The sequence below is a fragment of the Microtus oregoni genome, unplaced genomic scaffold (assembly GCF_018167655.1).
Source record: "Microtus oregoni isolate MIOR12 unplaced genomic scaffold, Mior012 000141F_ref0000236, whole genome shotgun sequence".
NCBI classification, from domain to species: Eukaryota; Metazoa; Chordata; class Mammalia; order Rodentia; family Cricetidae; genus Microtus; species Microtus oregoni.
The window spans coordinates 930,532-957,125 of NW_024544791.1; the positions used below are offsets into that span (position 1 = coordinate 930,532).

A 26,594-nucleotide genomic window follows, 5' to 3' on the forward strand; every position below is an offset into this window, starting at 1 on the left:
ATGTTTGGAATTTCAATCACAGGATGATAGCCAGTCGGCCGACATTCATTATTCTTCAATATCTTTACCCTCTGTCCTTCAGATTTCATAGCTTCCATTCTTAATTAAAACAATTTTCTTCTCTGTTGCCTCCAATCTTCTCTTGAGTCTACAAAATAATTTTCTTTTTCATTTAAAAGTCACTGCAGTATTAGGATTAGAATGTTCTTTTCTTCCTCCCTTTAGTTCTTTGGGGAGATTCCTTAAGACTTTGGAAATGATGTAACCTTGGCCCCAACATTCCTGCCTGCCAATAGAAAGGCTGATGCTCCATTGGCATGATTTATCGTTTGCTCCAGGATGTGCCAGACGTGTCCTTTCTTCAAATATCTATGAATTTTTAAGTGGGATAGTGAAAGCTTAGGAAATGTTGAAAGAGGGTTTTGTTATATTTCCCTGAAAATGCATTTCTAAGGGGCTTTACACCTTCCTTCTAATCTTATGTACATTTCCACATGAAATATCTATAATTTACAGTTTCTAGAAAAAATTTAAAGACATGCATTTTTGTTTCTTTATTTTTTCCTCCTATGTTTTCTGTTTTCCTCCCTTATAAGAATTCGTCTTCTTCTTCTTCTTCTTCTTCTTCTTCTTCTTCTTCTTCTTCTTCTTCTTCTTCTTCTCCTCCTCCTCCTCCTCCTCCTCCTCCTCCTCCTCCTCCTCCTCCTCCCCCTTCTCCTTCTTCTCCTTCTCTTTCTTCTCCTTCTCCTCCGCCTCCTAGGCTGGCCTCGATTTCACAGAGATCCACCTGCCTCCAGAGTGCTGGGATTAAATACATGTACCACCACCTTCACACAAGAATTCCATTTTAATTGACCTTGTTTCTTTTAGTTTCCTACGCTATGCTCTTAAAACATGGACTACTCAGGGGCTTCACTCTATTCTCAATAGTGTAGAAGCACTGAAAAAGGTTACAGTAACAAAATTTGAAACCCATTGGAATGTATTTCTTTTCTCTTAACAACACTCTGATTTTTCAGAAGACTTCAATTTTCTTTTTAAAAAAATGTGGCTAGTGAGATGGCTCAACAGTTAAAAGCGCTGGCTGGTCTTGCAGAGGACCTGGGTTTGATTTTTTAGCAGCTACGTTGTGACTAACAATCATTTGTAACTCCAATTACAATAGATTAAATATTGTCTTTTGAGTTCCACAGGTACTTCATGCAAATAGTTCACCTTTTTTCATGCCCACATAATACCCATACATGTAATTCTTTATAGTTTTGTCTTATTTCATAGCATTTTCTGTAAGTTGTACCTAATGAAGAAAGTTTAACTAATGAATATTTAAATTATTTTAGTTGACATATATATCATCTTGATTCACAGATGATCATCTATATAGTATAAATAGCATCTTTGAATACATTTGCTAAAAATATTAAATTGTATTCTCTTGCAAGATGTTGATTTCCTACTAGTACTTCCTGACGCTACTAAATTAAAACATGGCTTGATCTTTTAATCAGTTTTTTTTTTTTTTTTTACTTTCCTGAATTCTCCACTATTAGCGTGTTTTGGTCTTTCTTTTTTTTTTAATTGTCTCTGAGATATTTTTTTCATGCTACTAGTCATCTGAACACAGCTATTTTAAGAGTATGTATGCAGTAACAGAAGAATCAAAAAGTATCAGTTCTAAATGGCAGCAGTAGTCTGTAAACCCTGTAACTTCAGTAGATGCTTGATGAAGCATAAGTTGTTCAGATGCCCTCGGTAAGCTGTGCTTGGAAGACTTACTGCTGGTGAGTCTTTGGACCTACTGTAAGTTGTAATCCTCTTTCATGCAACGTTAAAGTCTGCATTGAAAAGCAGAGTCAACAGAATAAAGATGCATAGATTATTTCAAGGGCTGCCATATTGTTCACTAAGTCTGTATTGATTTTTAATGAAAGAATGAGAAACTAATCTGAATCTAAATGAACTAGTGGGAAACCACCTTGCAATTCCAAATCCTGACATATCAAAAATTTGAGGTATTGAACTGGCAGTTTCAGAAGTAAAATATGAAGTGAGTTTCCTAATCTGATAGATGCATTAATAAGTAGACTTCTGAAACATTATCTAAATAGTACATTTATAGATGCATTAATAAGTAGACTTCTGAAACATTATCTAAATAGTACATTTATAATAAGATTGAAAACATCAATTCAACTTATATAATAAACCGCACTGGATAACATATACATAAAAGGATTTTCCAAGATTATGTGTATCCATTCATGCAAATGTATATTCCTATCTCACAGTCTAATGAGCTAAATACTATCAGAATTGTACTTGTTATCAGATTAAAATTTTTGAATGTGAGTCCCTGGACCAAGGCTGCACAAGTGATAAGTGACAGAATCTCAAACAAAACTTGGTCTAATAATATAACCCACATTCTCTCTCATTGTTTAATTAAAAGTATTTAACTGAGTTTTCCCAGTTTACCACCAAGTGTCAATGAATGTTTATTAAATAGAAAAAAATAAAAAGCATTCACATTCATCATCAAAAAGTCATCTTTAATCTTAAAATATTCATGTATCTAAATAGATATATTTGGTTGAGCAAAAAAATATGAACACAAATTAAAATTTAATGCAATAAGTGAAGAACCATTTTTTTTTTCTTGTCCTCAAGAGCAATTCTATGTTCCTCGGTGATATTGTACTTAATGCATTCTTAACTGTGCAAATCTTCTGTCTTACAATATTGGGATTTTATGGCAGAGATAATTTTTACTGACAGGCTTGCATTTTGTTTATCAGGTAACAATTGATACTCTTTCACCCTCCTCATGTCCTAGATAACCAAAAGAAGGAACCAGAAGGTTATAAAGTCTGTAGCTTGAGGCTTAAGAGCCTGCTCAATGTTTTCTCCTTGTAACTATGGGACAGCATGAGAAAACTGAAAGTAAAAAGCCATGTAAGGAAGACAATCTCTGTCTGTGAAAAAAAGATGATATCTACTTAGAATCGTCTAAAGCATGAAGTCAGCAAACTTCTGATACCCAGCGCATGTGTATAAATCCAGTAAGCCTCCTTTCTCCTTCCGTGTTTCTGTAGGAGTTGTATTTATCTGCAAAGCCTGTAGGTCACCTAGATATAGAACTTCTTTATTCATAGCAGAAAAAAACAGTGTTTTAAATTATATAGACATTCTATATGTTCTTAAAGCCTCATAATTTGTCAACAACAATTATCCTAATCCAATTAGCATCCAATCTCATAGCCTATAGGTAATTTCTAATATTATATAAAATGCTGTAAAAGAATGTTTATAAATGCAACTAATTATTTATATTTCTATTGATTTAGATACACAAAATATGTTGGCGTAAACAGTATAAAAATAAAAACACTACATAGAATTACATATCGGCATTTTCTCACATAATTTCCTCAGCTTTAACTGTCCCTATCTATCTATCTATCTATCTATCTATCTATCTATCTATCTTTGGGTGTTGTTATTTTGGTTTGGATTTGTTTTGGTTTTTGTCAACACAGGATTTCTCTGTATAATCCTGACTGTCTTAGAATTTGCACTGTAGACCAGACTGGCCTCAAATTTATTGATCTACAAGCCTCTGCCTCTGCATTGCTGGGATCAAAGACATGTACCAACAACTCCTGGTCATGTTTCTCATGGTTGGTTTTTTACCATTTGTTTATGCTTATTTCTTTATACTTACTATATTCATGTTGAAAATTCCCTTTAATTTCAAACATTCTTCTTTATGCTTTTATTGTTGCTTTTTGTTGGGCTATGTAAATTCTATATATCCTAATAGCAATAATATAGCAATGTTATCCATAGAGTGAATTTTATTTATTAACTTTTTCTTTGAAAATTTAGTACACAATTACACACACACAGACACCACAGTACCTCTTACCTCACTTTCTCTTATTTCTTTTCCATCTCTATCAAGCCTCCATAGTGCCCAACCATACATCCCACACAAATCCTTTTCACAGATGTGCTGTGATCAATTTAGTTTAACCAGGACCCTCTGGTGTGACTATTAATTAAAACTAAGTATTGAGGACTAATGACGTCACCAGTGGCTACACAACTGGATTAATGACTTCTTCCCTTCTGAATTTATCAGCAATCAGGCATAGAATTAGGAAGGGCTGGGGGAAAGGCCTATTATTGTGTAGACTCTGTACAGACATCTGTGAGTTCATGATTCCAAAGCTGAGTCTTGTCCAGATTGTAGCATTTCCTAGCACTTAGCTCTGTTCCTTGGCTTTGATGTTCTTCCCTCTCCCATTTGTGCAGTGCCTCCTGGACCTTAGAATAGGTGATATAAATTTCTTATTTGTGACTAAGTACTCATCTGACATTTATTCTCAACGTTGTGTGCAACAATGAGTCACTGAATTCTCCATCATTCACTGGAAAGACAGGCTGCTCTGATTAAGGCAAGGAGGAGCATTGATCTGAAATTCTATAATAATCTTATCGTATTTTAATTATAATGACAAGTACTTGAAAAACCATTTACAATAGAAATGATTTATATTTGCTCAGTTTTATAGGATTTATTCAATCACGAGAGGGAGAAGGATAGAGCTCAGCAGCTCAGAGCAGTTAATAAACAGAAAGGGCAGGCCTGTAAGGATGGGAATTAAACAAAAGGTCACACCTGTGAGGATGGGCAGAAAACAGAGATGATATGCTGCTCAAATTGGGCTTTTCCTTTTTCCCACCTTCATTTCTTTTCTGGTTTGTTCAAGCCACCGACTTGAGGGACTTCAGTGTTCGTGTTCAGAGATTTTCTTCCCCAATTAGTAATCTACTCTAGAAGCACTCTCAAAACCACACACAGAGGTGGTGGCACACACCTTTAATCCCAGCACTAGGGAGGCAGAGGCAGGCGGATCTCTGAAAGTTTGGGGCCAGCCTGGTCTACAAGAGCTAGTTCCAGGACGGGCACCAAAGCTACAGAGAAACCCTGTCTTGAAAAACCAAAACAAACAAACAAACAAAAAAAACCCCCACATATAGAGGTGAGAACTACTAACTTGCCAGACACTTCTCAAGTGTCAAACTGGCAAACCATGATTAACCATCACATGACCAGTGTGTTTTACATGGAAAAAAATTGTTTTACTTTGTAGTTTCCATTTAATTTTAGTTGGTCATGTGATCTTAAAATTCAGAAAGATTTGAAATGTGTTTCTATAACTCAAGATAATAAAACAAATTTTAACTATTGGCCACTCTCCTCTAAAATAAATCCTACAGAAATCCAAAGGTTTCATATGCTAGGAATAAACCTGATGGAATAGTCAAACATTTGTTAAATTGTTTAATGTTTATCACAGTGTTTTCATCATGATTCTATGTGTGCATAAATGCTAATCTAAGAGTATAAAGCCTAAGACGAATCTGTTTCAAGCTGAACAAAAATATATGTGAACAGTGCTCTACACAGAATAGTACATAATGCTGGAATCTATAGAAATTAATGATGGCAAAGATATATTATGTTAATAAGGCTCTCTTGTGTGATCTCCTAATTTTGTACAAATGTTGTGAATTCTTTTTTTTTTTTTTCGAGACGGGGTTTCTCTGTAGCTTTTGGTTCCTGTCCTGGAACTAGATCTTGTAGATCAGGCTGGCCTCGAACTCACAGAAATCTGCCTGCCTCTGCCTCCCGAGTGCTGGGATTAAAGGCGTGCGCCACCACCGCCTGGCTGTGAATTCTTGATCATAGTCTCTTGCATGTTCAGTTCTGCAGAGCCATGAATTACCGGGATGTCTCTGCTGCACTGTTCTCCATTTGACATGAACAGGACTCCCCATTCAATAACTGGAGTTTTCCTGCCTACTGGCACACGAGGAGGAAAATCCAGAGCCAACCCTACTCCAACCTGGTTATCTCCAAATCTGCTGAGTCATCCCTGTCTGAAAAATTCCAGTTAACAACTGGGCTAGTTAAGTAACATTGTTCTTTCTTTGAGTCTTGGATATCTCTTCACTGTACTCTTTGCAATAACGTTTTCTTTAATCTGAAATTCTGAGTAGTTGGAAAGTTCCTAGACTATTCAACAGGATTGAAAAAAATTGATGACTGTGAGAAATTTAATTTCACATTTTTTGAAACATTTTCTTTGGAACTCTGATGGAGGAAGGTCATTGGCCAATAAAGAAACTGCTTGGCCCTGTGGGTGGAGTAAACAGAACAAAATGCTGGGAGGAAGAGGAAGTGAGGTCAGAGTCTCCACAGCTCTCCTCTTGGGAGCAGACGCCTGAGAGAGACGCCATGCCCGCTCCCGGCATGAAGCTCCGACCCAGGTTGGACTAGGCTAGAATCTTCCCGGTAAGACCGGTTCTCACAGATTATTAGAGATGGGTTGATCGGGATGTGAGAATTAGCCTGTAAGTGCTAGAGCTAAAGGGCCAAGCAGTGCTTAAAAGAATACAGTGTCTGTGTAATTATTTTGGGTAAAGCTAGCCATGGGGGCAGCCGGATGCTGGGGATGCAGCCCCGCTGCTCACATAACTACAAATGGCGCCCCACATGATGGACTAAATCCACTTAAAAAACCTGAGAAGGCTTAAAAATAAGGGAGAGAGAGTTTAACACAGATTTTTGCTGTTTGTTGGTGGCGTGCTGTAGAGAGATTTCCTGATTCGGCAACAGTAGCAGAAAAAAACGCTGTGTCATTTTAAAGCGCAACTTCCTGGGGCTGTGTCGCCATTGAGATCTCTGTCTGGCTCCTGCGGGAGACAGAGCTTTTGAATAGAGCATTTGGAGTAAAGTGCTACGATTTGTTTGATGGCAACTAGACTGACTGTGTTCTCAGGTCTGCTCTGCTTGCTAGCAAGCAAGTGCCTCATTTAAGAGAGGCTTCCTGACTCAGCTTTAGCTGCAAAGCCTGCAGCTCATTAAGAGGTCCTGCCACGAAACACTTAAATGGTGTTGACGAAAAGCTGAACACATGCTTTTCGGTTTTCAGCCATAGCAGGAAAAAAGCTGCGCCGTTTAAAAATGCCGGCTTTCTGGGCTGTCCTGCCAGGGCAAACTCTGACTCTTTTACTCAGGCGGTTCGTGCTGTTTGCAAGCACAGGCTGCTGAAGCTCGCTTGCTGGCAGGGACCTTGAAATGCCATAGAGTTGGGGCAGTAAACATGGCTACAGCCAGTACCTCAGCCATGAGGCTGGAAAGCTAAGGAATGGGCTACATCTAGCCGGCAAAGCCACGCCTTTCATCCTACCCATATTGCTCAGTAATTTAAAGGCTCATGTGGTCAGAAAAAGAGAGAGATACAGTAAAGAGAGATTCAAAGACAGAGAAAATTTCTGAATGGTTTAAAGTGTGTTAAAAATATATGCAGACTAAAAGTTGAAGTTCTTAAAGTAAAAAACAAAAAAAGGAAGAGAGTTGTTGTGTGTGGTAACACACGCCTTTAATCCCAGTGCCTAGAAGGCAGAGACAAACAGAACTCTGTGAGTTCAAGGTGTAGCAGTGTACACCTTTAATCCCGAATGCCTGGGAGGCAGAGACAGGCGGATCTCTGAGAGTTCAAAGACAGCCTGGTCTACAGAGTTACTTCAGGTCAAAGATACAGAGAACCTGTCTCAAAAAGCATAGAGTTAAAAGTAAAAATAAACAAAATAGAGGTTAAACAAAGCTGCACAAAGATGGAAAATACACAGAGAATTTTGATACTGTATGCTATTATGCTCTCTTTAAATTATTTAAATGCTGAGGAAGGAGCAACAGATGCTAAAAGATATTTATTTATAAATGCTGCTGAACTAATCCAACATAGATATTTTGAATTTGGATCTAAGAACATGATACTTTGGAAAGGAGTTTCTTATTTTGTTTTCACAGAGGATGAGACGCTGTTCATTTCTTCTATTCCGATTTGGTATGATGGACCATGCCCTCCTGAAGGGTTGCAGTGAACATCTTCAGAAAATTGCTTCGCTCAACTGCCAACTGAGATGAAACTAGCACACAGGTTATACCATGAGAGACCTAATTAACGACGCCCCCATTCAGCAGGAAGCAGTTTGGAGAGAAAAAACTGCACCCATGTTCCCAAAAATGGTTTATAAATGTTCTTTTACATTTAAAGAGGGATATGATATAGATATGAATAATTTGCATTAGTATGGATTTTGCTTTATTGATAGAGATTTAAGGTCAATTTTGTTATATGTATAAGTGTTTCTGATTTTGATTAAGGTGTTGTGATTGTGTAGTTCATTTAAAAATATAATGTATAGTCAGAAATATAGATTGTTAATAGATAATCATAATAGTCAAGTTTGTAGTCACGTTAGTTAAGATTTTCTAGATGTGCGTAGATATATTTTAGATAGGCATTCTTCATATTTTTCAAAGATTATAGAATATGGCATTTTAAATGTTTTAATAACTGAGGACTTTTCATGACAATGAGACACTCTGCTCCTGGCAGCACCAATGTACTTCAAGAGGAAGATGGGCAACGAAGTGGCACCTTATGGAGTCTGATAGCCATTTGGGCAAGAAACTGCTCTTGCCTGGACTATTGCATAAACTGGACACAGAGAACCCACAGAGAGAGGACTACTGAACTTGCCTAAGGTGAGATGATCTTTCGGGGTTCCTGATTCATGAAAGAGTCTGTGAGACATTCTGCAGGACACAACAGATAGTGACTGAACTGACTTTGAATTTTCTTGCTTTATGGAAATGTCTGCTGGATACCATGGGCCTGAAGGCTGAAGATGGATGCCCCAACGGTACAAAAGAACTTTGGGTGACTGTCCAGGTAGCGAGATGTCTCTGTCATTTCTAGAGTTTTAAAAGTTGCTTTTTTCTTGTTTGCTTAGGTAGTATTGTATCTTTCTGGAGTCTTTGATGGAGTTAAGAATAGTTAGTTATAGTTATAGTTTTCCTTAGTTATGATAAAGATTATTGTAACTTTTACTTGATAACTGTTTTGTTATATGTAATTTTGCTATGTTAAAGTTAAAGCCTTTTTTTTGTTTAAACCGAAAAAGGGGAAATGATGGAGGAAGGTCATTGGCCAATAAAGAAACTGCTTGGCCCTGTGGGTGGAGTAAACAGAACAAAATGCTGGGAGGAAGAGGAAGTGAGGTCAGAGACTCCACTGCTCTGCTCTCGGGAGCAGACGCCTCAGGGAGACGCCATACTCCCAGCTCCCAGGCAGACACACGCCATGAAGCTCTACCCAGGATGGACTAGGCTAGAATCTTCCCGGTAAGACCGGTGCTCACCGATTATTAGAGATGGGTTGATCGGGATATCAGAATTAGCCAGTAAGGGCTAGGGCAGAAGGGCCAAGCAGTGATTAAATGAATACAGTTTGTATGTTGTTATTTCGGGCATAAGCTAGCTGGGCAGGCGGCTGGGGTGTTGGGGACGCAGCCCCGCCGCCACCCTTATTACTACAGAACTCTGTGGTTTATTGCTGTCCTGTTTCTTTTTCTTGGGAAAGAAATTAGTAACATGTGGCTAAGGGCTAAAGGGAAAAGTAAGATAATGGATAAAATTTAAAGCAAGATAGAGAACAATTAATAACTATAATTTAAATACATGAAATATTTTTAGATTTATTATTGAATTACTTTTCATGTGTAGATGTGTGTTTTTGCAAGTGGATGCAAGCCCATGAACCCAGGTGTCCACAGAGGCTAGGGCAGAGAAGGAGATCCCCTGGAACTTGAGTTAAGAGGTATAGGCCTCCTGATGTGAGTGCTAGAAACTAACCCAGATTCCCCAAAAGAGTAGCAAATGCTCTTCCCCACCAAGACATCTTTCTCACTCTGAAACTCTGTTTTGTGAGTAGCCATGACTGAATGTAAAAGTTCATACTTTACATACTACAGTATACTGTATTTATAGACAGAAAACTATGAAAAGTTAAACACTAGATAACTAAATTGACTATAGATTATAATTTTAATTAAAAATCTTGTTTTTATTTTTTAAATGGGTGCTTAAATTCAGGTCCTATTATGTCAAAATACCTTCACTTTTTTTAACTAAGCCTCACAAGGTTGAGGTTACAAAACACAATGTCAAAATAAAAGATTGCCATACAATAAAATAGAAATGTTCTGCTTTACAACATTCTAATGTCTAAAACTCATTTTGGTAATTAATTTCTCATTAGGTTGATTAATGTTCTGCCTTTCTCCTTTGAACAAGAGTAGAGTTATCACATCTCGATATTTGACATTGTTGCATGCCCCAATTGTGAGGTTTATTTTATTTTTATATAATTTGAGTCATATATTTTTCTGAGAATTATCTGTCAATATAATTTTAATGCTACTTTTAAAAAATCAGACACTTTTATAAGTAACTTGGCCGGAGGGAGAACATGAGCAAAGAAGTCGGGACCACGAGGGATGCACCCACCCACTGAGACTGTGGAGCTGATCTATTGGGAGCTCACCAAGACCAGCTGGACTGTGACTGAAAAAGCATGGGATAAAACTGGACTCTCTGAACATGGCGAACAATGAGGGCTGATGAGACGCAAAGGACAATGGCACGGGGTTTTGATCCTACGTAATGTGATGGCTTTGTGGGAGCCTAGCCAGTTTGGATGTTCACCTTCCTAGATATGGACGGAGGGGGGAGGTCCTAGGTCTTACCACAGGGCAGAAAACCCTGACTGCTCTTTGGACTGGAGAGGGAGGGGGAAAGGAGTGGCGGGAGGGGGAGAAGGGTGGGAGGAGGGGGCGTAGGGTGGGAGGAGGAGGAGGGAAATGGGAGGCTGGGAGGAGGTGGAAACTCGTTTTTTTTTCTCCTTTTCTCAATAAAAACAAAAGAAAAAAAGAAAAAAATCAGACACTTTCAGGAAACACATAAATCCCTCTGTCTTTGTCTTGTGAGCTAAAAGTTAAAGATTTAGCTAAAGTCAAATATGATCTCATGTTCATTAGATCATGGTTCCCAACATTGCTAAGAAGCATCTCGTATGCTCTCTATGAACTCTTACATTATATTCGTAAATTTCTTAATTTTGGGTTCTTTCTTTAACAAAAAATATAAAATTATAATTTAACTACATTTCCCTTCTCTTTCCTCTCTCCAAGCCCTTAGATATATGCCTTTTTCATTCTTCAGAATTATGATCCTTTTTGTCATTAACTGTTACATGGAAATGTTTGTATGTGTGTGTTTGTGTGTGTGTGTGTGTGTGTGTGTGTATACGTTCCTAAATATATAAACTCTACCTACTCAGTCTTTATAATGTGACTTATATCTTTATGTTTTCAGGGTTGATCATTTGATTTTATTCAACGACTATGTGTATTCTTCCCTTGAGAAGACTATTTCTCTCCTGTCAGCATTTTTTAGTTGCTTGTAATTCTTTGTGTGGGTTTGTGGTCTCATGGTCTCTTCCCTGACCATCTCAGCAGGTCTATATCACTTTATTAAATTTTAGCTAACTAATATGAGAAGTGTGTAGAAGAAAAGAAAGCTGAAAAGAGATACAGTCTAACATTTAAAAAGATGCAGTCTAGTATTTTTAAAAAGATATCTTCGTATATTTTATAATCTCACTTCCTATTATTTCATGGTTTTTTTAGTTTCTTTGAGCATTTTTCTTTGCTCCCCTCCCTGCTTCTCCCCTTCCCCTTCAATCCTCTCCCAAGGTCCCCATGCTTCCAATTTACTCAGGAGATCTTATGTTATTTCGTGTTTTGAAATGCTTCAATACAAAGAGAATCAAATACTTGCACTCTTGTTAGAGTCTGGAATATTCTAATTTATGAGAAATGAAATGTGTCAGATCTATATTATGGTCAGATTATCTTTTAAGAATACACTTTTATTGCTAAACAGAAAATAATGCAACTATGTATTATGAAATAAAAACTGTGAAGTTCATAGAAATTTAAAGCTCCTTAGAAAAACAACTTTGAAAATTCAGCCTTTTCTAGAATGTTCATAAATTGTTTTGCAACATAAACCTTTGTGTCTACAATTATAGGTCTATTTTTTCTAATTTTAAATTCATTTGTCATCTCCTTTATGCAAGATAGGCAGCATCTTCTGAATTTGATTTTAATTTCATTCCTAAGTACTTTATTATTTGTATTTCATGTTTAGTTTTCATTTATGTATATTTTAAATTTATTTATTATTGGCGAATGTCAAACACACTAAATCAGTACTATGCATTTGTAACACATCCACTTATCACTCCCCACATCCTTTTCTCCCTGGATCTCTCCTCCTCCAAGAATCTCTTATTTTCAAATAACCCATGGAATCCAATTAGTGCATGGATGTAGTGCTATCCACTGAAGAATAATTATACTTTGGGACATAGCTCTAGTGAAAATGCACTCTCTCTTTAGAGAAGCTATCAATACCTCCTCGGCTATGGTTGGGATCTAATTAGCCCTTACCTTATTAATGCAGAAATGTTGAATTCTTGGCCAGTCTTCCTACTTGTTAACTATTATAGCATGTAACAGTGTTGACAATCAATTCTTTAAAACACTTCCCTTTTCATATCAACATAACAATGCTCCTGGACTTCCTCTTTTTGCATGGAACACATCTCTGGTACAGCTGAAGTTTACATGTGCACATAAATAGCAAATAGAAAGATAAACTGATGATAGATAGACAGATGGATAGATAGATAGATAGATAGACAGACAGACAGACAGACAGACTGTGTGAAAGTCTTTACAATACACATGAAACTATCTCTGATTTTATGATGATATTTTTAACAGGTTGGATTTTCACTCCCAGACTACAGATTTGTGAAGCTTCGTGTCTGTCATTCTCTGTACCTTTCACTGTTGTGAAAATATAATATGATAGACATTTTCCCGAAAGTTTCCCAGTACACTCTCAAAACCCAATGAATCTACAAATATACAAATAGTAAAACCAACAGTAATTCTTCATTTTCAACCCATTTCTCCTTTACTACCATCTACAATCCTCATGTCACCAACATTGACTCAGTCTCCAATTGGCCTCCTATTCCAAGACAGACTTACATAGATCTAATCTACATGGGAAGTAGAAAAAGACAAGATCTCCTGAGTAAACTGGGAGCATGGGGATCTTGGGGGAAGGTTGAAGGGGTGAGGGGACAGGCAGGGAGGGGAACAGAGAAAAATGTAGAGCTCAATAAAAATCAATTAAAAATTAAATAAAACCAGTTCTTCCCAATTCTTTTTTACCTTAACATAAGTGCACTTGTATCTCTACTTTAAACCAGTAGTTTTAAAAGAAACATTTTCACCTTGATAGTTTAAGACTGTAAACTTTCTACTGCTTTCCGTACTTGCTTACTATTCTAATATATAAAAGCTATACAATTCTGCAATTCTACAGTGTGGTACACTTCATTTAATTTCTTTATATATGCTTATACTTCAAAAATGGATAGAAGGCTCTTAAAACTATATTCCATTTCAATTCTTAGACATTCTGAGACCTTTTGAAGTACTCGTATCAATTTTCATTATAGTTAGAAGGTAATGTTCCATCCCATTCTTCTCTTTCTCTTCCTGACTTTCTTCTCTCTTCATATTTTACTTTCATCTCTTACTTTGATTTGCTAATTTGTAAGGCCCTTATCTTATCAGTATGCAAGAAATCTTATAAAAGAACCCTACTTTCTGTAGCCAAAGGAGATTTTAACTCTATTTTGGTCATAGCATGCTGCTTTAAAAAATGTTCACTACTCTTAAAATGGGTCACATTTTAAAGACTAGATTACTTTATTAAAAATATTCCTCATCTGAACAAAACCTATCCACAAATGTCCCTTTACATACATTTTCAATTGACTTTTCTATTTTTCTACCTTTCTCTTGTCTTATGACTCTTTTCGATTCATTTCCACTAGAGGTTTTTTTTTTGTTTTTTTTTTTGTTTTTTTTTGTTTTTTTTTTGGTCATTCTCTACAACTGCACATTAAGAATGTCCATTAATGTAAAAAACATAATTTGTCCTTAGACCTCACTGAAAATTTTTATTATGTATTTCTACCTGGTCTAATAGATTACATCAGACACTAACTGTAAAAAATTCAGACTCATGAATTTGCGTGTCATCCTTGCGCAAGGGCCATGCTAATCTTCCTCTGTATCGTTCCAATTTTAGTATATGTGCTGCTGAAGCAAGCGAGGAAAGGAGACAGAGACAGAGACACACATTGGAGCACAGGACTGAAATCTCAAGGTCCAAATCAGGAACAGAAGGAGAGAGAGCACGAGCAAGGAACTCAGGACCATGAGGGGTGCACCCACACACTGAGACAATGGGGATGTTCTACTGGGAACTCACCAAGGCCAGCTGGCCTGGGTCTGGAAAAGCCTGGGATAAAACCGGACTCTCTGAACATAGCGGACAATGAGGACTACTGAGAACTCAAGAACAATGGCAATGGGTTTCTGATCCTACTGCACGTACTGGCTTTGTGGGAGCCTAGGCAGTTTGGATGCTCAACTTACTAGACCTGGATGGAGGTGGGGGTTCCTTGGACTTCCCCCAGGACAGGGAACCCTGATTGCTTTTCGAACTGGGGGGGGACTTAATTGGGGGAGGGGGAGGGAAATGGGAGGCGGTGGCGGGGAAGAGACAGAAATCTTTAATAAATAAATAAATTAAAAAAAATCAGACTCATTTGTAAATTGTTAGACTGCATTGAAAAAAAAGAACCATAGATTGTTAGAAATATAAATATAAAGAGGAATTTTTGAAAGTAAATTTGTGATTTTTCTAAGAAAACTAAGTTATTGATTATTGACAGACAACAAAGAGAATATACAACAATATATAGTTTGTATTAGGAAATTAGTCTCTCCATACTCATATCATGCTGGAAATTGATAAAGAATTTTCTGCTTGTTCATCTGCTTCTGAGTTAATGCTTATCTGTATGTGTTTCATTTGTTTATGTTTATTTCTAACTTGAAACCACACACAGGCCATGTCAATGTTTGTTAGTGTGTATCACATTTGATTGGATAGATAATTCTTCAGTGATAGAATTCTGCAGACCTGATTTGATGGTAAGACCTTTGAATGCTTTAAGGATTTGTTTCATCTGCAAATCTGACACATAAAGCCTTATCTAAAAATATTTAAAATTTTGTGATTAGTAGATAAGAGAAACCTTTTTCCAGTATAAATTAGCTTTCATTCTAAATTAATATACTTAATTGGGGATACTATTGCTATTTCAATCCAATATCCTCTACCTGATATACTATAAATCATCTTTTTTTTATCTTGAAAAAAATTATAATGCACCTAATTTAATTCTTTGACAGGAAAGAATGTAATTTTTGTCAGGAAAAAATGAATATTCTATACACAAACAGCTTAGGATAATAAGGATCTATCTTCATTGCTTTTTGTACACACAGAATTATATATTTGGGGCTGGGAAGATGACTTAAACAGAAAAGTGCCTATTACAAGTATGAGGCCCAGAGTTCAGGTCCCTAGCCCTCATGTAAGACAGTCAACTGTGTACCTCTGCCTAGTGATGCACACATTTAATCACAGCACTCATGAAGCAGAAGCAGGTGGATCTCTGTAAGACTGCCCCAGAATAGTCTACATTGTATTCCAGGAAAACCAGGGTCACATAGGGAGACACCAAATTCATCACCAAATTAAAAAAAAAAAAAAGAAAAGAAAAAGAGAGAGGAAGGAAAGAAGGGATATAGGTAGGAAGGAAGGAATAAAAGAAGGAAAAGGAAGGAAAAAAGAGAAAGAGAGAAAGCCAGACAACTGTGGTTTGATGCATCTAACAATGAGATTCTCTGAGGCTTACTGTTGAGGATTAGAAAGATACTGCACATTGAACTCTGGCTTCAACATGCACACGTATACACACACAAGCACAAACTCACATGCTCATCAGAGCACAAAACACTTTGTGTGTGTGTGTGTGTGTGTGTGTGTAATAACTAGAATCTGATATGCCCTTAATGAATTAGAAAACACAAAAATATTTTCTGAATGTTCCAATGTTTTCAGTGAGGCTGCTATGAATATCATGTGTATAGTAAGAAGAACTCATTCAGTACTTTCTATAAGTGAGTTCTATAAAACCAGATTTATCAAAAGGAGTAAACTATGACCATCTGCAGTAAAAGATGATTAGGATGTTCCAAGACTGTGAGTAAATAAAACCAGTAAGAAACCTTTGAATGACTCGATAAAAATAGGTTTTAATATGTTATGAATGGCTTCCTTCTTTAGACAGTTGATTACTAAGATTTCTATTACTAAAATATGCAACATTTGTTCATTTTGTAAATGTGGTACTTACTTAAATGTGACCTTGAACTTGAAAAATCTGACCATCATCTTCAAAGACGATAGTTAATGTAGTTGAACATCTACAATGAACATTCATGAATCTCCCATCTGCACTTGCTTAAAAGAGAAATATAAAACTCATTTGTGAATTGAAATTTACTTCAATGTAGTTTCTAGGAAACCATTCATAAAATCACAGCTGCAGCTAATTTCCATTTCTATGGACTAGGCATTGGTTAAAAGTAGAGAAAAGGGATCATATTATTTTTGAAAGTCATGCACAGAAAACCAAATTACATCATTCTAAGCATACAAATCTTAATAATTCACCGAATGACAAGTCATTATCCCCATTCTTAAGTAAAACTCTGACACCACATCGAAGCTTTTATAAGAGTTCTCTTCTTCAGCAGCCTGTATTTTTGAAGGGAAAAAAATCCTGCTTTATATTTTGTGATACATGACTGTCAAAATTGTCTAACCAGTTTCCACACTGCTTATTATAAAGAAAAGAAAGTAGATAATAGTAGATATGCTGCTAATGAATAATAAACAAAGCAAAAATTATGCCATTATCATAGTTCTTCAACACCTAACTTCATATCAAGAGCATATAGGTAAGTGAAACAACAGAGAGATTTAGAAAAAGTGTACCATAATTTTTGAGGTTGTTCTATGTCTATGTATGTGAAGACAGGGAGAAGAAAAGAGGTAAAGAGAGAAAAATCCATAGCCTAAGATAATAAAAGTCCTCTAAATGTCATCATGGAAAGAATATCTTCAAGCAATTAGTAGAATCAGAAATCAGTAAAACAGTGCAGGAGAATAAACATTACTACAAATTTAAAAAGGAAGTTAAAAGAGAAATCCAATCACCAATCATCCCCAGCTCTGAATCTCTTAGCTATAAAAGAGGCTAGTCAGACAATGCCTACCCACTAGTGTATAGAGACCAAAAACATCATGTAAATAACCAACAACTCTCTGATTCAATTTAACTCCTACTCCACAACATGAAATACGTTCTTGGCACCATTATTGGGTGTAGTAGCATTTCGTTTGTATTTTAATAAATAAAACTTGCCTGATGATCAGAAAAGTAAAACAGCCACAGCGGTCAGCCTTACAGACCAGGCAGCAATGACACACACCTTTAATCCCGGTAGGCACACTAGTTACCATAGAAACCAGATGGTAGTTATGCAGGCCTATAATCCCAAAATTAGAGCAAATTATAAAATGAGAAGAGACAGCTCATAGTCTCAGTCTCATCCTGAGTTTTCCTGGAGGCAGGATCGCCATTTTCAGACTGAGGTAGAGGTAAGAGCCAACAGGTGGCTGTTTTGATTTCTGGTCTTCAGGTTGAACCCCAATATCTGTTTCTGAGTTTTATTAATCCTTTTTCTCCTGAGTACCTATAACTAGACTGTACACAGGGCATAATAGAGAACCTACTACTATATTCTGCTAAACAGATATAATATTACCTCATCTCATAATGACTTATTGTTATGTACATAGATCAGTCACTCAACCCTCATCTGTGAAACTTTTATTTGCAGTAGATTGTGATTAACACACAAAATCAGAGCTAGAAAAGTTGGAAAGAATCATACTAGAGAATGCTAGCTCTCCGAGGACCATATATCCCACACCTTCCCTTCCAAGGCTCAGCCACTATTGTGGAAGATGGAGGCAGAGTGTAAGAGGCAGAAGCATTTGATGATCTCAAGAAAATTTTATCTTCTGGATATGCCTGTGAAGCTGTACATATTAATTTACAGTAGTTGTGGCAGAATGTGCAAAACTGGTGCAAACCAAAGTCAAACAAAATACCAAAATGGTGAGGAGAATTGACCACACAGTTTCACTCACAGATAAGGAGCTGTTGGCAATAGTTTGCTGTTGGGAGAAAGAGAGATGGTTTTCTCTAAGAGTGTACCCCTGGTAAGTCAACCATGCTCCAGTGGAATGCTATGGGACAATGGTCTTGTAACACGTAAGGATTTTTCACTTGTATTTGTTTAATAAAATGCTGATTGGCCAGTAACCAGGCAGGAAGTATAGGCAAGGTGACCAAAATAGAATTCTGGAAAGAGGAAACTCTCAGTTTGCAGCCACCATCCATACACATAGGAAGCAAGATGAGAACACTTCACTGTAAAAGGTATCAAGCCATGTGGCTAACAAAGACAAGAATTATGGGTTAACTTAAGATGTAAGACTTAGTAAGAAGACTGAGCTATAGACCAATGATTTTATAATTAATGTAGACCTCTGTGTGTTTCTTTGAGAATGAATGACTGCAGGGCTGAATAGAAACCTTTGTCAAGAGTGGAAGACCACCTATCCAAAAATATTCTTGCATCACAATTTGTTCTTGAAAGTGTTGAAAATAAAAAGATAAGCTTGAGTAAGTAGTGAAGTGTGGTATATATGGGCAAAATTGATTTAACTTACTGTATGAAATCCTAAAAGAATCAATAAGAGTCTTTTAAAAATATTTATCATTTCACAAAAGGAATTTAGATTCACAATGTAATCAGTATCATGATATGGACATTTTCTTTCAAAAATATTTGTTTTCATATTACAGTTTTATCAGATGCAATACTTTTATCTTTAAATTATTAATGTTTTTAAACTTCATATAATTTATGAACTGTGCACAATAACTATAAGAAATTCAATAAATGATTCACAATGATAAATAATTTGAAACTGATAAATTTTTTGAAACTGATAAATTTTTTGAAACTGATAAATTTTTAATAAATGTTTACTTTTCAGTTGTGTATAACATACAAAAGATATCCATTATTTTTAAGCAATTTCATTTATTACTTGTGCATAGAAAATGGTAATTGATTAAGTACTTGGTTTTATAATATAATAGGTAAAAATCATAATTAATTTAAAATACATACATTGTGGTCAGTAATTTGCCCTCTTACTCTCCCAAGGATTTTATTTATACATTGTGATTAACATTCATTTTGTGAATTAATTCTATGAACCCGAAGTGGTTAACAGAAGTAGAGTTATACTCAAATTATGCATTTTGGCCTCAGCTATGAAAAACTCATGTCTATACATAATCTTTAGTGAAATCTATCACATTCCTGCAAAGATTTAAAAAACCTTCATTAAATCTGACTTGCTCATTAATTTTAGCCACAATATATTACCTCTTTAATGTCTGAGCTGTATTCCCCATTGCTCAAACTGTGAATTCTTAAGTATTTATTGTTGGCAGCATAAACAAAATAAATAAGAAAACAAATAAGTAATTGATTAAAATAAAACATGTCTAAAGTAGGCAGCACTGAGCTCATATTATACCAGCACAAACAATGTTTTCAACTTGCTGATTGTGCTTCTTTACAATGCAATAACATCCCTCAGCTTTGGAACCAAGAAGTGTCCTTTGTTTTCATACAACTAGCATATATTAATGATTTAGTATTTCTTTATCATCAAGTAAATTTCTGGAAAATTCCCCTTTAAATAAACAGAGAACATATCTCAGAGGACATCTGAGATAAATGTATCACCATCACGTTTAAGTTGTCTTAGAAATGTCATGTTGAAAACAAATTTATTTTATTAGCTCTCCTTTAAAGGAAGAGTTAAAGGTGTAGGTTTACAAAGATCTTAGCAGGATTTGACAAGCTTAGAAACATGCTATATTTTTACTTTCTGATCAGAATTAATGTTTCTTACACAAGAAATCTTAGTATGGTCATAACCACAAATCTATGTTCTTGTAAATCATCGGCTAGAATTATTACACTTCAATAATGTTAAGAACAACCCACTTTCAGAACAACACAATGATAAATGTACAAGACATACATATGTGAAGAAATGAAAGACACTAGACATACAACTACTCTTTTTTTCCATGACAGGAACGACTACTCTTTTTTTTGTTCTGTTTTGTTTGTTTTTCGAGACAGGGTCTCTCTCAACCAGTTCCTGGTTGTCCTGAAACTCGTTTTGTAGACCAGGCTGGCCTCAAACTCCCCGAGATACTTCTGCATCTGACTTCTGGATGCTGGGATTAAAGGCTTGCTCCACCACTGACAAGACTACTGAACTACTAATTTTAAAAGCAAAAAGACATTCACAAACGATGTCAGAGTATGGGGATTCCTGGTGGCATGAGAATCTCTAAATCACTAAGTGAAGGAATTCAAACAATGTCACACAAAATTAAACTAGCTTGTTATACGCATTCCTTCAAAGTGAAGACAGTGAAACTGGAGATATACGGGTTTTCTAGTGTCTTATCTGGTGAAGGACAAATCCTTCGTAGGGAATACAAGTCTCTTAGTTCCCCATCCTGGGAATCTCTTCAACAAGGGAAACTTAACACTGAAAACAAATGGGGGAACTTGAGATAGGTGTTACTTGTACAAAGGTGTCACGGGGTACTACCATTTATTCTGAGGGAACATATACCCTGCCTTTATTCACTGACTGTCCACCATGGGAATCAAACACCAGGGTAGGACTGCAATCCCATATTATTGTACTACTTTGTTAGGTTGTCATAACAAATACCATAGCACAAACTCATTTTCTCAAAATTCTGTAGAAAAAAAAAAAAAAAGATGGTGTCAGCTGTCAGCTCCTGGGCCTACACATTGTTTTTATACGGTGTGAATTTCCATTTCAGTGCCCAGTGTCTACTTAGTGTGTGGTGCCTGCCAAAACGTGGACCTTCTGTTGAATTTTCTCAGACATAGTGTTTAATTGTCAGAAAAAGAAACCTCTTCCAAAGTTCTATGGCATCTGCCAAACTCAAGTCCGTTTCTGAAGCACTCAGATTATCTGAGTTTTTCATATCCAAATTCAGATTTCTTTCAGCACAAGTTTCTCACTCTCGATCTCTTCTCAGAAAGCCTTTTTTTTACAATATTTTAAAATAGAAAATATCCATTTTAGCAATTCTATTATCAGTCCCTTAGAACACTTCACCAAGATTATATGTTGTAAATTTCATTGCTACCCACATAAATTACTCATATACACAAACATATATCTATCCACACATTAGGAAATCTGACCATGGTTAGCCATATACTTTTAATTATTTCAAATTTATTTGATAAGAAATCTCAAGATTAAGAGAGTCAGAAAGTTGTTACCCCATTTCACATAGATTTGACTTGGTTTCTGTCTTTCATAATAAAACTGTAAGTACATAGAATATATAGGACTTTCCTGAGAAATTGTGAATTGATAGTTTGGTAATTCATAGGGAATTATCAGATGGATTGATGGCAGAGAAACTCAATGGACTTGTAGCCTGTTAGTCTTGTAATTGATTACCAAGAAAACTTGACGTACAAATGACTCAGCGGGTCTCCAAATACGTTGCTGCCATCTGATGTAAATTTTAGGAGATCCTGTCCTCCCAGAGTGAAAGCTAAGACTAAATCGTTGAATTTAACTGCAAAATTATACTGTCCTCACATGTTCTTAATTATTCTTTCTCTGTATGTAGTATATATTTTTTATCTACAAAATTTTATTTTTGTAATCTTATTTTTACTGCTATCTATCAGTAGAAGGGTCCTAGAAAAGAGATCTTGATAATTATGTTTGCCTAAAATTTAGGTAATAATTACACATATTAACACATGCTTACAATACAATAAGAAGCTGAGAATAAATGTTCGGTAAAACAGCACAAAGGTAATTCCTTAACAAGAATCCTATGATTCAGAATATTACGAAAATGAGAATTATCAAAGTTAATGTGATTTAAAATTATTAAAATAAGAGTTGTCACATTTCTACTGTCCACTTCAGTATAAAAATACTTTAATATACATATTGCAAACTCCTCTTATTTGAATCACATTTAAAGGGGCTAGAGAGGTGGTTCAGCCATTAAGATATTACTGATCATGGAGAGGACCCAGTTTTGGTTCTCAGACCCACATCAGGTAACTTACAACCACCTGTAATTCAAGTTTTAGGAAATCTGACACTATCTTTATGCTTTTTGGACATCAGCACGCTCGTGGAGCACAAGAATTCATAAAAATAGGCACATATATGTACATCTAAATAAATATTTTTAAAAATCACTCCTAATGCCAAGGCAATGTATTTTTTTCTTTCCAAAGCTAACACTGTGAAATGTTACCCCTCTCAAAAAGAAAATAGCAAAATGTTCATTAATCTAAATTAAACAAAATATGTAAGCAATAATATTATAGACCATTTAAAACCATAACTTGATAAAAAGGATGATTATACTCACCCTAAATCTGGAGAGAATTCTATTGTGTAGTACTTTTATGGTTTTACCCATAAAATAAGAATTAATTTAGGTCTGGTTCTACATTCCTGTGTGCTAGTCTCATTTTGTATGAGAAAACCATCTTATTTTTTTTTACAAAGGATGATATCCCACTGTCAATATGATATTAAAATATGCTGTGCATAATTGTCAGCGGCAAGGAAAGTGCTATGATCAAAAGAAACATCTCAAGTAAACGCGAGACAGGTGGCAGCCAGAGTTACATCTGTTAGCAATCCGTATCAGAAGAGAAGGAAAGGGGAGACAGCAGGAGAAAAGCAAAGAGGGTTCTGTAGCGCACTGGAGATGCACTTTCTATCTGGAAAGAGCTGCTGTGCTTTCTCTCCGTCTAACAAGAATACATACATTCATAAAAACAGCCCAGAATAATTATCTTGTCAAGAGACTCTTCTATGCATCATAGTCAAATTAAATTGATCAGAAACCCATTATAGGAAGGAGGTATCAGAGAAAAAAAACAATGAAAAGGTAAATTGCAATGAAATTGTCATCTTTAGGGCTCTGACCGATGATACTAACAAGTAAGAATATGAATTATGATACAGCATTCTTTTTTTCTGCTTTGATATCTAGAAATGTCTGTTACATTCTCTTCTGTTCTGTCATGGGAATTACGTCCAATTAATTAAAATTATTTTAGTCTGTATAAACCAGTATGGGCCATCCACATTTTTCCCAATATTGACCAGGGTTGTCTCCCTAAATGGTCTTAGCTGGTCCCAAATGACTCTAACAGACACAAATGGTTTTCTTTACGAAACGTAGCTGTATGTATAATGGTGCCTGTTCTACATCACTAGGTGACATTTCCATAAGGAAGATAGATGGTTTGCTTTAGTTGCTGCAACTCATTTGCACAGAAATCTGTCTTGTTAGATTGCTAAAGCATTGGAAAAGTAATAAATAAGCTTTCTGTTGTCTAGGATCACCGTTGCTTTAGGCGTTAACTTAATTGGACCTGATTTAAAATCTGGAGAGAAAATTGCTTTAAAGACTATTTTCATTTTGTCCACACAAAATAAAAAAAGGAAATCCATCCTCCCCATAATGATACGGTGGTGTAATGAGCAGTGAAATCTGAAGGCCACAGTCACAACGCAACTCACTTGAACTGAGAAGCGCTCATAGAAGCTCACTGCCTTCTCTCCCACACAGGTCACCATCAATCCTCTATCGCTCTAAGAAGAGAAAATTTCCCATTGCTGCTAACCTGAGTTGTACTAATACTCTCTCAGCCCAATCTTGATTATAAGTATGTTTGAAATAGTTTATAAAACTGTATAAAAAGAGACTGACGTATCTTTATTTAGGATGAAGGAAATATAATAAATCTCAATAACATTTTTTCTGTTTATATAATATAAAAGATTTTATAGACATACTATCATTATATTATTTGACTTTTTCTATTATTCGTATTCCAGAATATAGTATTCTTCTCCTCAAATTATACAATGGAATCAAAATTGTGTTTCCTCAGATTTAAGTCAGTATACTAAATCTGAAATTGTTCAGTAACTTCACATCAAAAGGAAGTCTTATTGTCAAAAAAATGAAATCCAGAATATCAAAAGCTGCACTTTAGTTGCTGGCATTACACAGCCAAGCCGTACAACATAGAAAACAATGGTCACTTTCTTCATAGCAGATAAGGAAGGAAGAAGACAAGCATAGGTGGGGATAATGAAGCAGTCACAGTAGATGACTTCCTTGCCTACGGGTCCCTGTTCCTGAGAGGAAACAAAATGACTTTCTCTGAGGTTAGACTTTTTTCACTCTTGCCAGTTTCTTCCCTTTGAGACAAAACCCCCAAGTAAATGCCAATCACTCAGACTTCTTTCATCTCAGCAGCTATTAAGAATACAGGATAAACGAAACTTGGAGTGAACTGTGCTCGTGTAGTGCGTAGTTCCAGCTTTTTCCTCATTGTTATTTTCACTCTGTTCCAGGCTGAAAACTTAGGCTCCCTTTCAGAAGTACTGACTTTATGCAAATTTGTACACTTGGAGCTCATGAATATTTTATGATTTAATAACATTGTTGCCAACTCATGAGGGAATTATACTTAATTGCTTTTAGAATTATGTGTGTGTACAAAAGAATTAAGACCATCAAGATGAGTTTAATTGAAAGAGAATGAAATTAAGGCACAGAAATCGAATGAACATCTACTCATCGGCCTTTATTCCACTGGTTACTTACTTGCTCCCTTGTCTCTCTTCTTAGCTGCGTCCCTTCTTCTAAAGAAACCATTTGATATCATGTGACAGATTCTTTTTGAATCTACTAATATGAAGTCAATAAAATAATCTTTTCCCACTTAAAGATGTGGGAACAAACAAAAATAGGATTGCCTGATGCTAATTTTATGAATAATGATCAAATATAGAAAAGGCCTGAGGAAATGTAGGGCAGCTGCATTTCCTACCCGGCTTAAATAGATCACAATAAGAGGTATACAGTGCTAGTATTGACACCTAGAATTAAGTTGTGAGTATTAATACAATTTATATTCACTTCAACAGTGAAAACAATGAGAACATTACAGAGTGGAATGTTAAAAACAAAAGCGAAACAAACTAACACGTGGTGGCAGAACGTGCACAGATTCTCAAATTTTGAATTATATAAGGTATTCAGTAAGAAAGTTTATGTCATAAGTGTTGAGAGTTGGTGAACGACAGCTGGTCAATGGCTGCCAAGAGAGAAAGAATCAGTTTCCTCTGGGGACAAGCTCCCATAGAGACTGCCCAAATCCAAGCAGTCATCCCTAGACACATAGACATATAAGCAATGCTGTCACGTGGTGTGGAGAGGAGCGAGAGGGGTGTGGATGTAGTACTCAGGAGTGAAGTCCACCAAAGGAAAGTGAGACTGGAATGGTGATTGCCATCAGCCAGGAAGAGCAGTAGGTAAGGATGATCAATCAGTAACAAGTTGGGGCTAAGCAAGATTGAAAAGTTGGGGGCTCTATTGCACAGTAGGTTAAGTCTAAATAACAACTCTAATGCATTCCAGAAGGCTAAAAGAGACTTGTAATTTTCCTCATAAAGAAAGGATAAACTTTAAGGAAATAAGTGTGCACTCATTTAAGCATCCTGCAGTGTAGATGCACTTCAAGACATTACATGTCATTCGATGAATATGTATGCTTTTATGATTTATAATTGGTCAAAATTAATTTTAAAAGGAGAGAAATGCATTCTGAAGGAAACATATAAAAGAAGAGAGCTCATTTATCACAAAGACATAATCTGCACTCCATGGCAAAGTTATTCCTCGCTGTCTTCAGCATGTTTTAAGAACAAACATGGCCACAAAGGCAGGGGAATTAGGGTGTTCCTTTCTGTCCCTGAGGCAAGTCACAAACCAGAAGACTTTACCTCCTACCTGTCATCTTCCTCCCTTTTTTGAGAAGACACACAAGTGAAGTATCATCCTAATAACCACAAAGAAATGCCATTTAGAAACACAGGGTAAATCTGTGCAGTGGGGCTCTCCTGAGCCCTGGGCTCCTCCCAGTGTATATCCCTGAACATTCACCTCTGTGTGATTGGCAGTCAAAAAGCAGTCTGTTTGAGTCAAAGTCTTTATTTCAACAGACGTCTGAAGCACGGAACACATATTAACACATCGTAAACATCTCTCTTGTTAATCACCCTCTTTTTTAATAAGAAAGTCGGCCATAAACTCTGTGTGGTTAGCAAAAAGACATTGCTTTTACTTCCTTACTTGTAATACAATGTATAAAAACAAAGATTCATGCTTGAGAAATCCAAGATGTTAAGATAGTGATATACACTTAGAAATCTGTTTAATATTGGAAATTGGAAAACTTCTGTGAGTAACTTCTTTGTACTATTAGGATATAACTATTTACCACATTTTTCACTATCCATTCTTTTATTTAATTTATTTCGTTATTTATAT

General features: G+C 36.0%; 1 protein-coding gene and 1 pseudogene across 1 annotated transcript in view; both read right to left on the minus strand.

The window, feature by feature from the left end:
- Positions 1 to 26,594, minus strand: part of Hcn1 (hyperpolarization activated cyclic nucleotide gated potassium channel 1) — a 359,593-nt gene that overhangs the window by 202,700 nt on the left and 130,299 nt on the right. The window lies entirely within an intron of this gene.
- LOC121444790 lies at positions 14,075 to 14,175 on the minus strand (annotated as a pseudogene).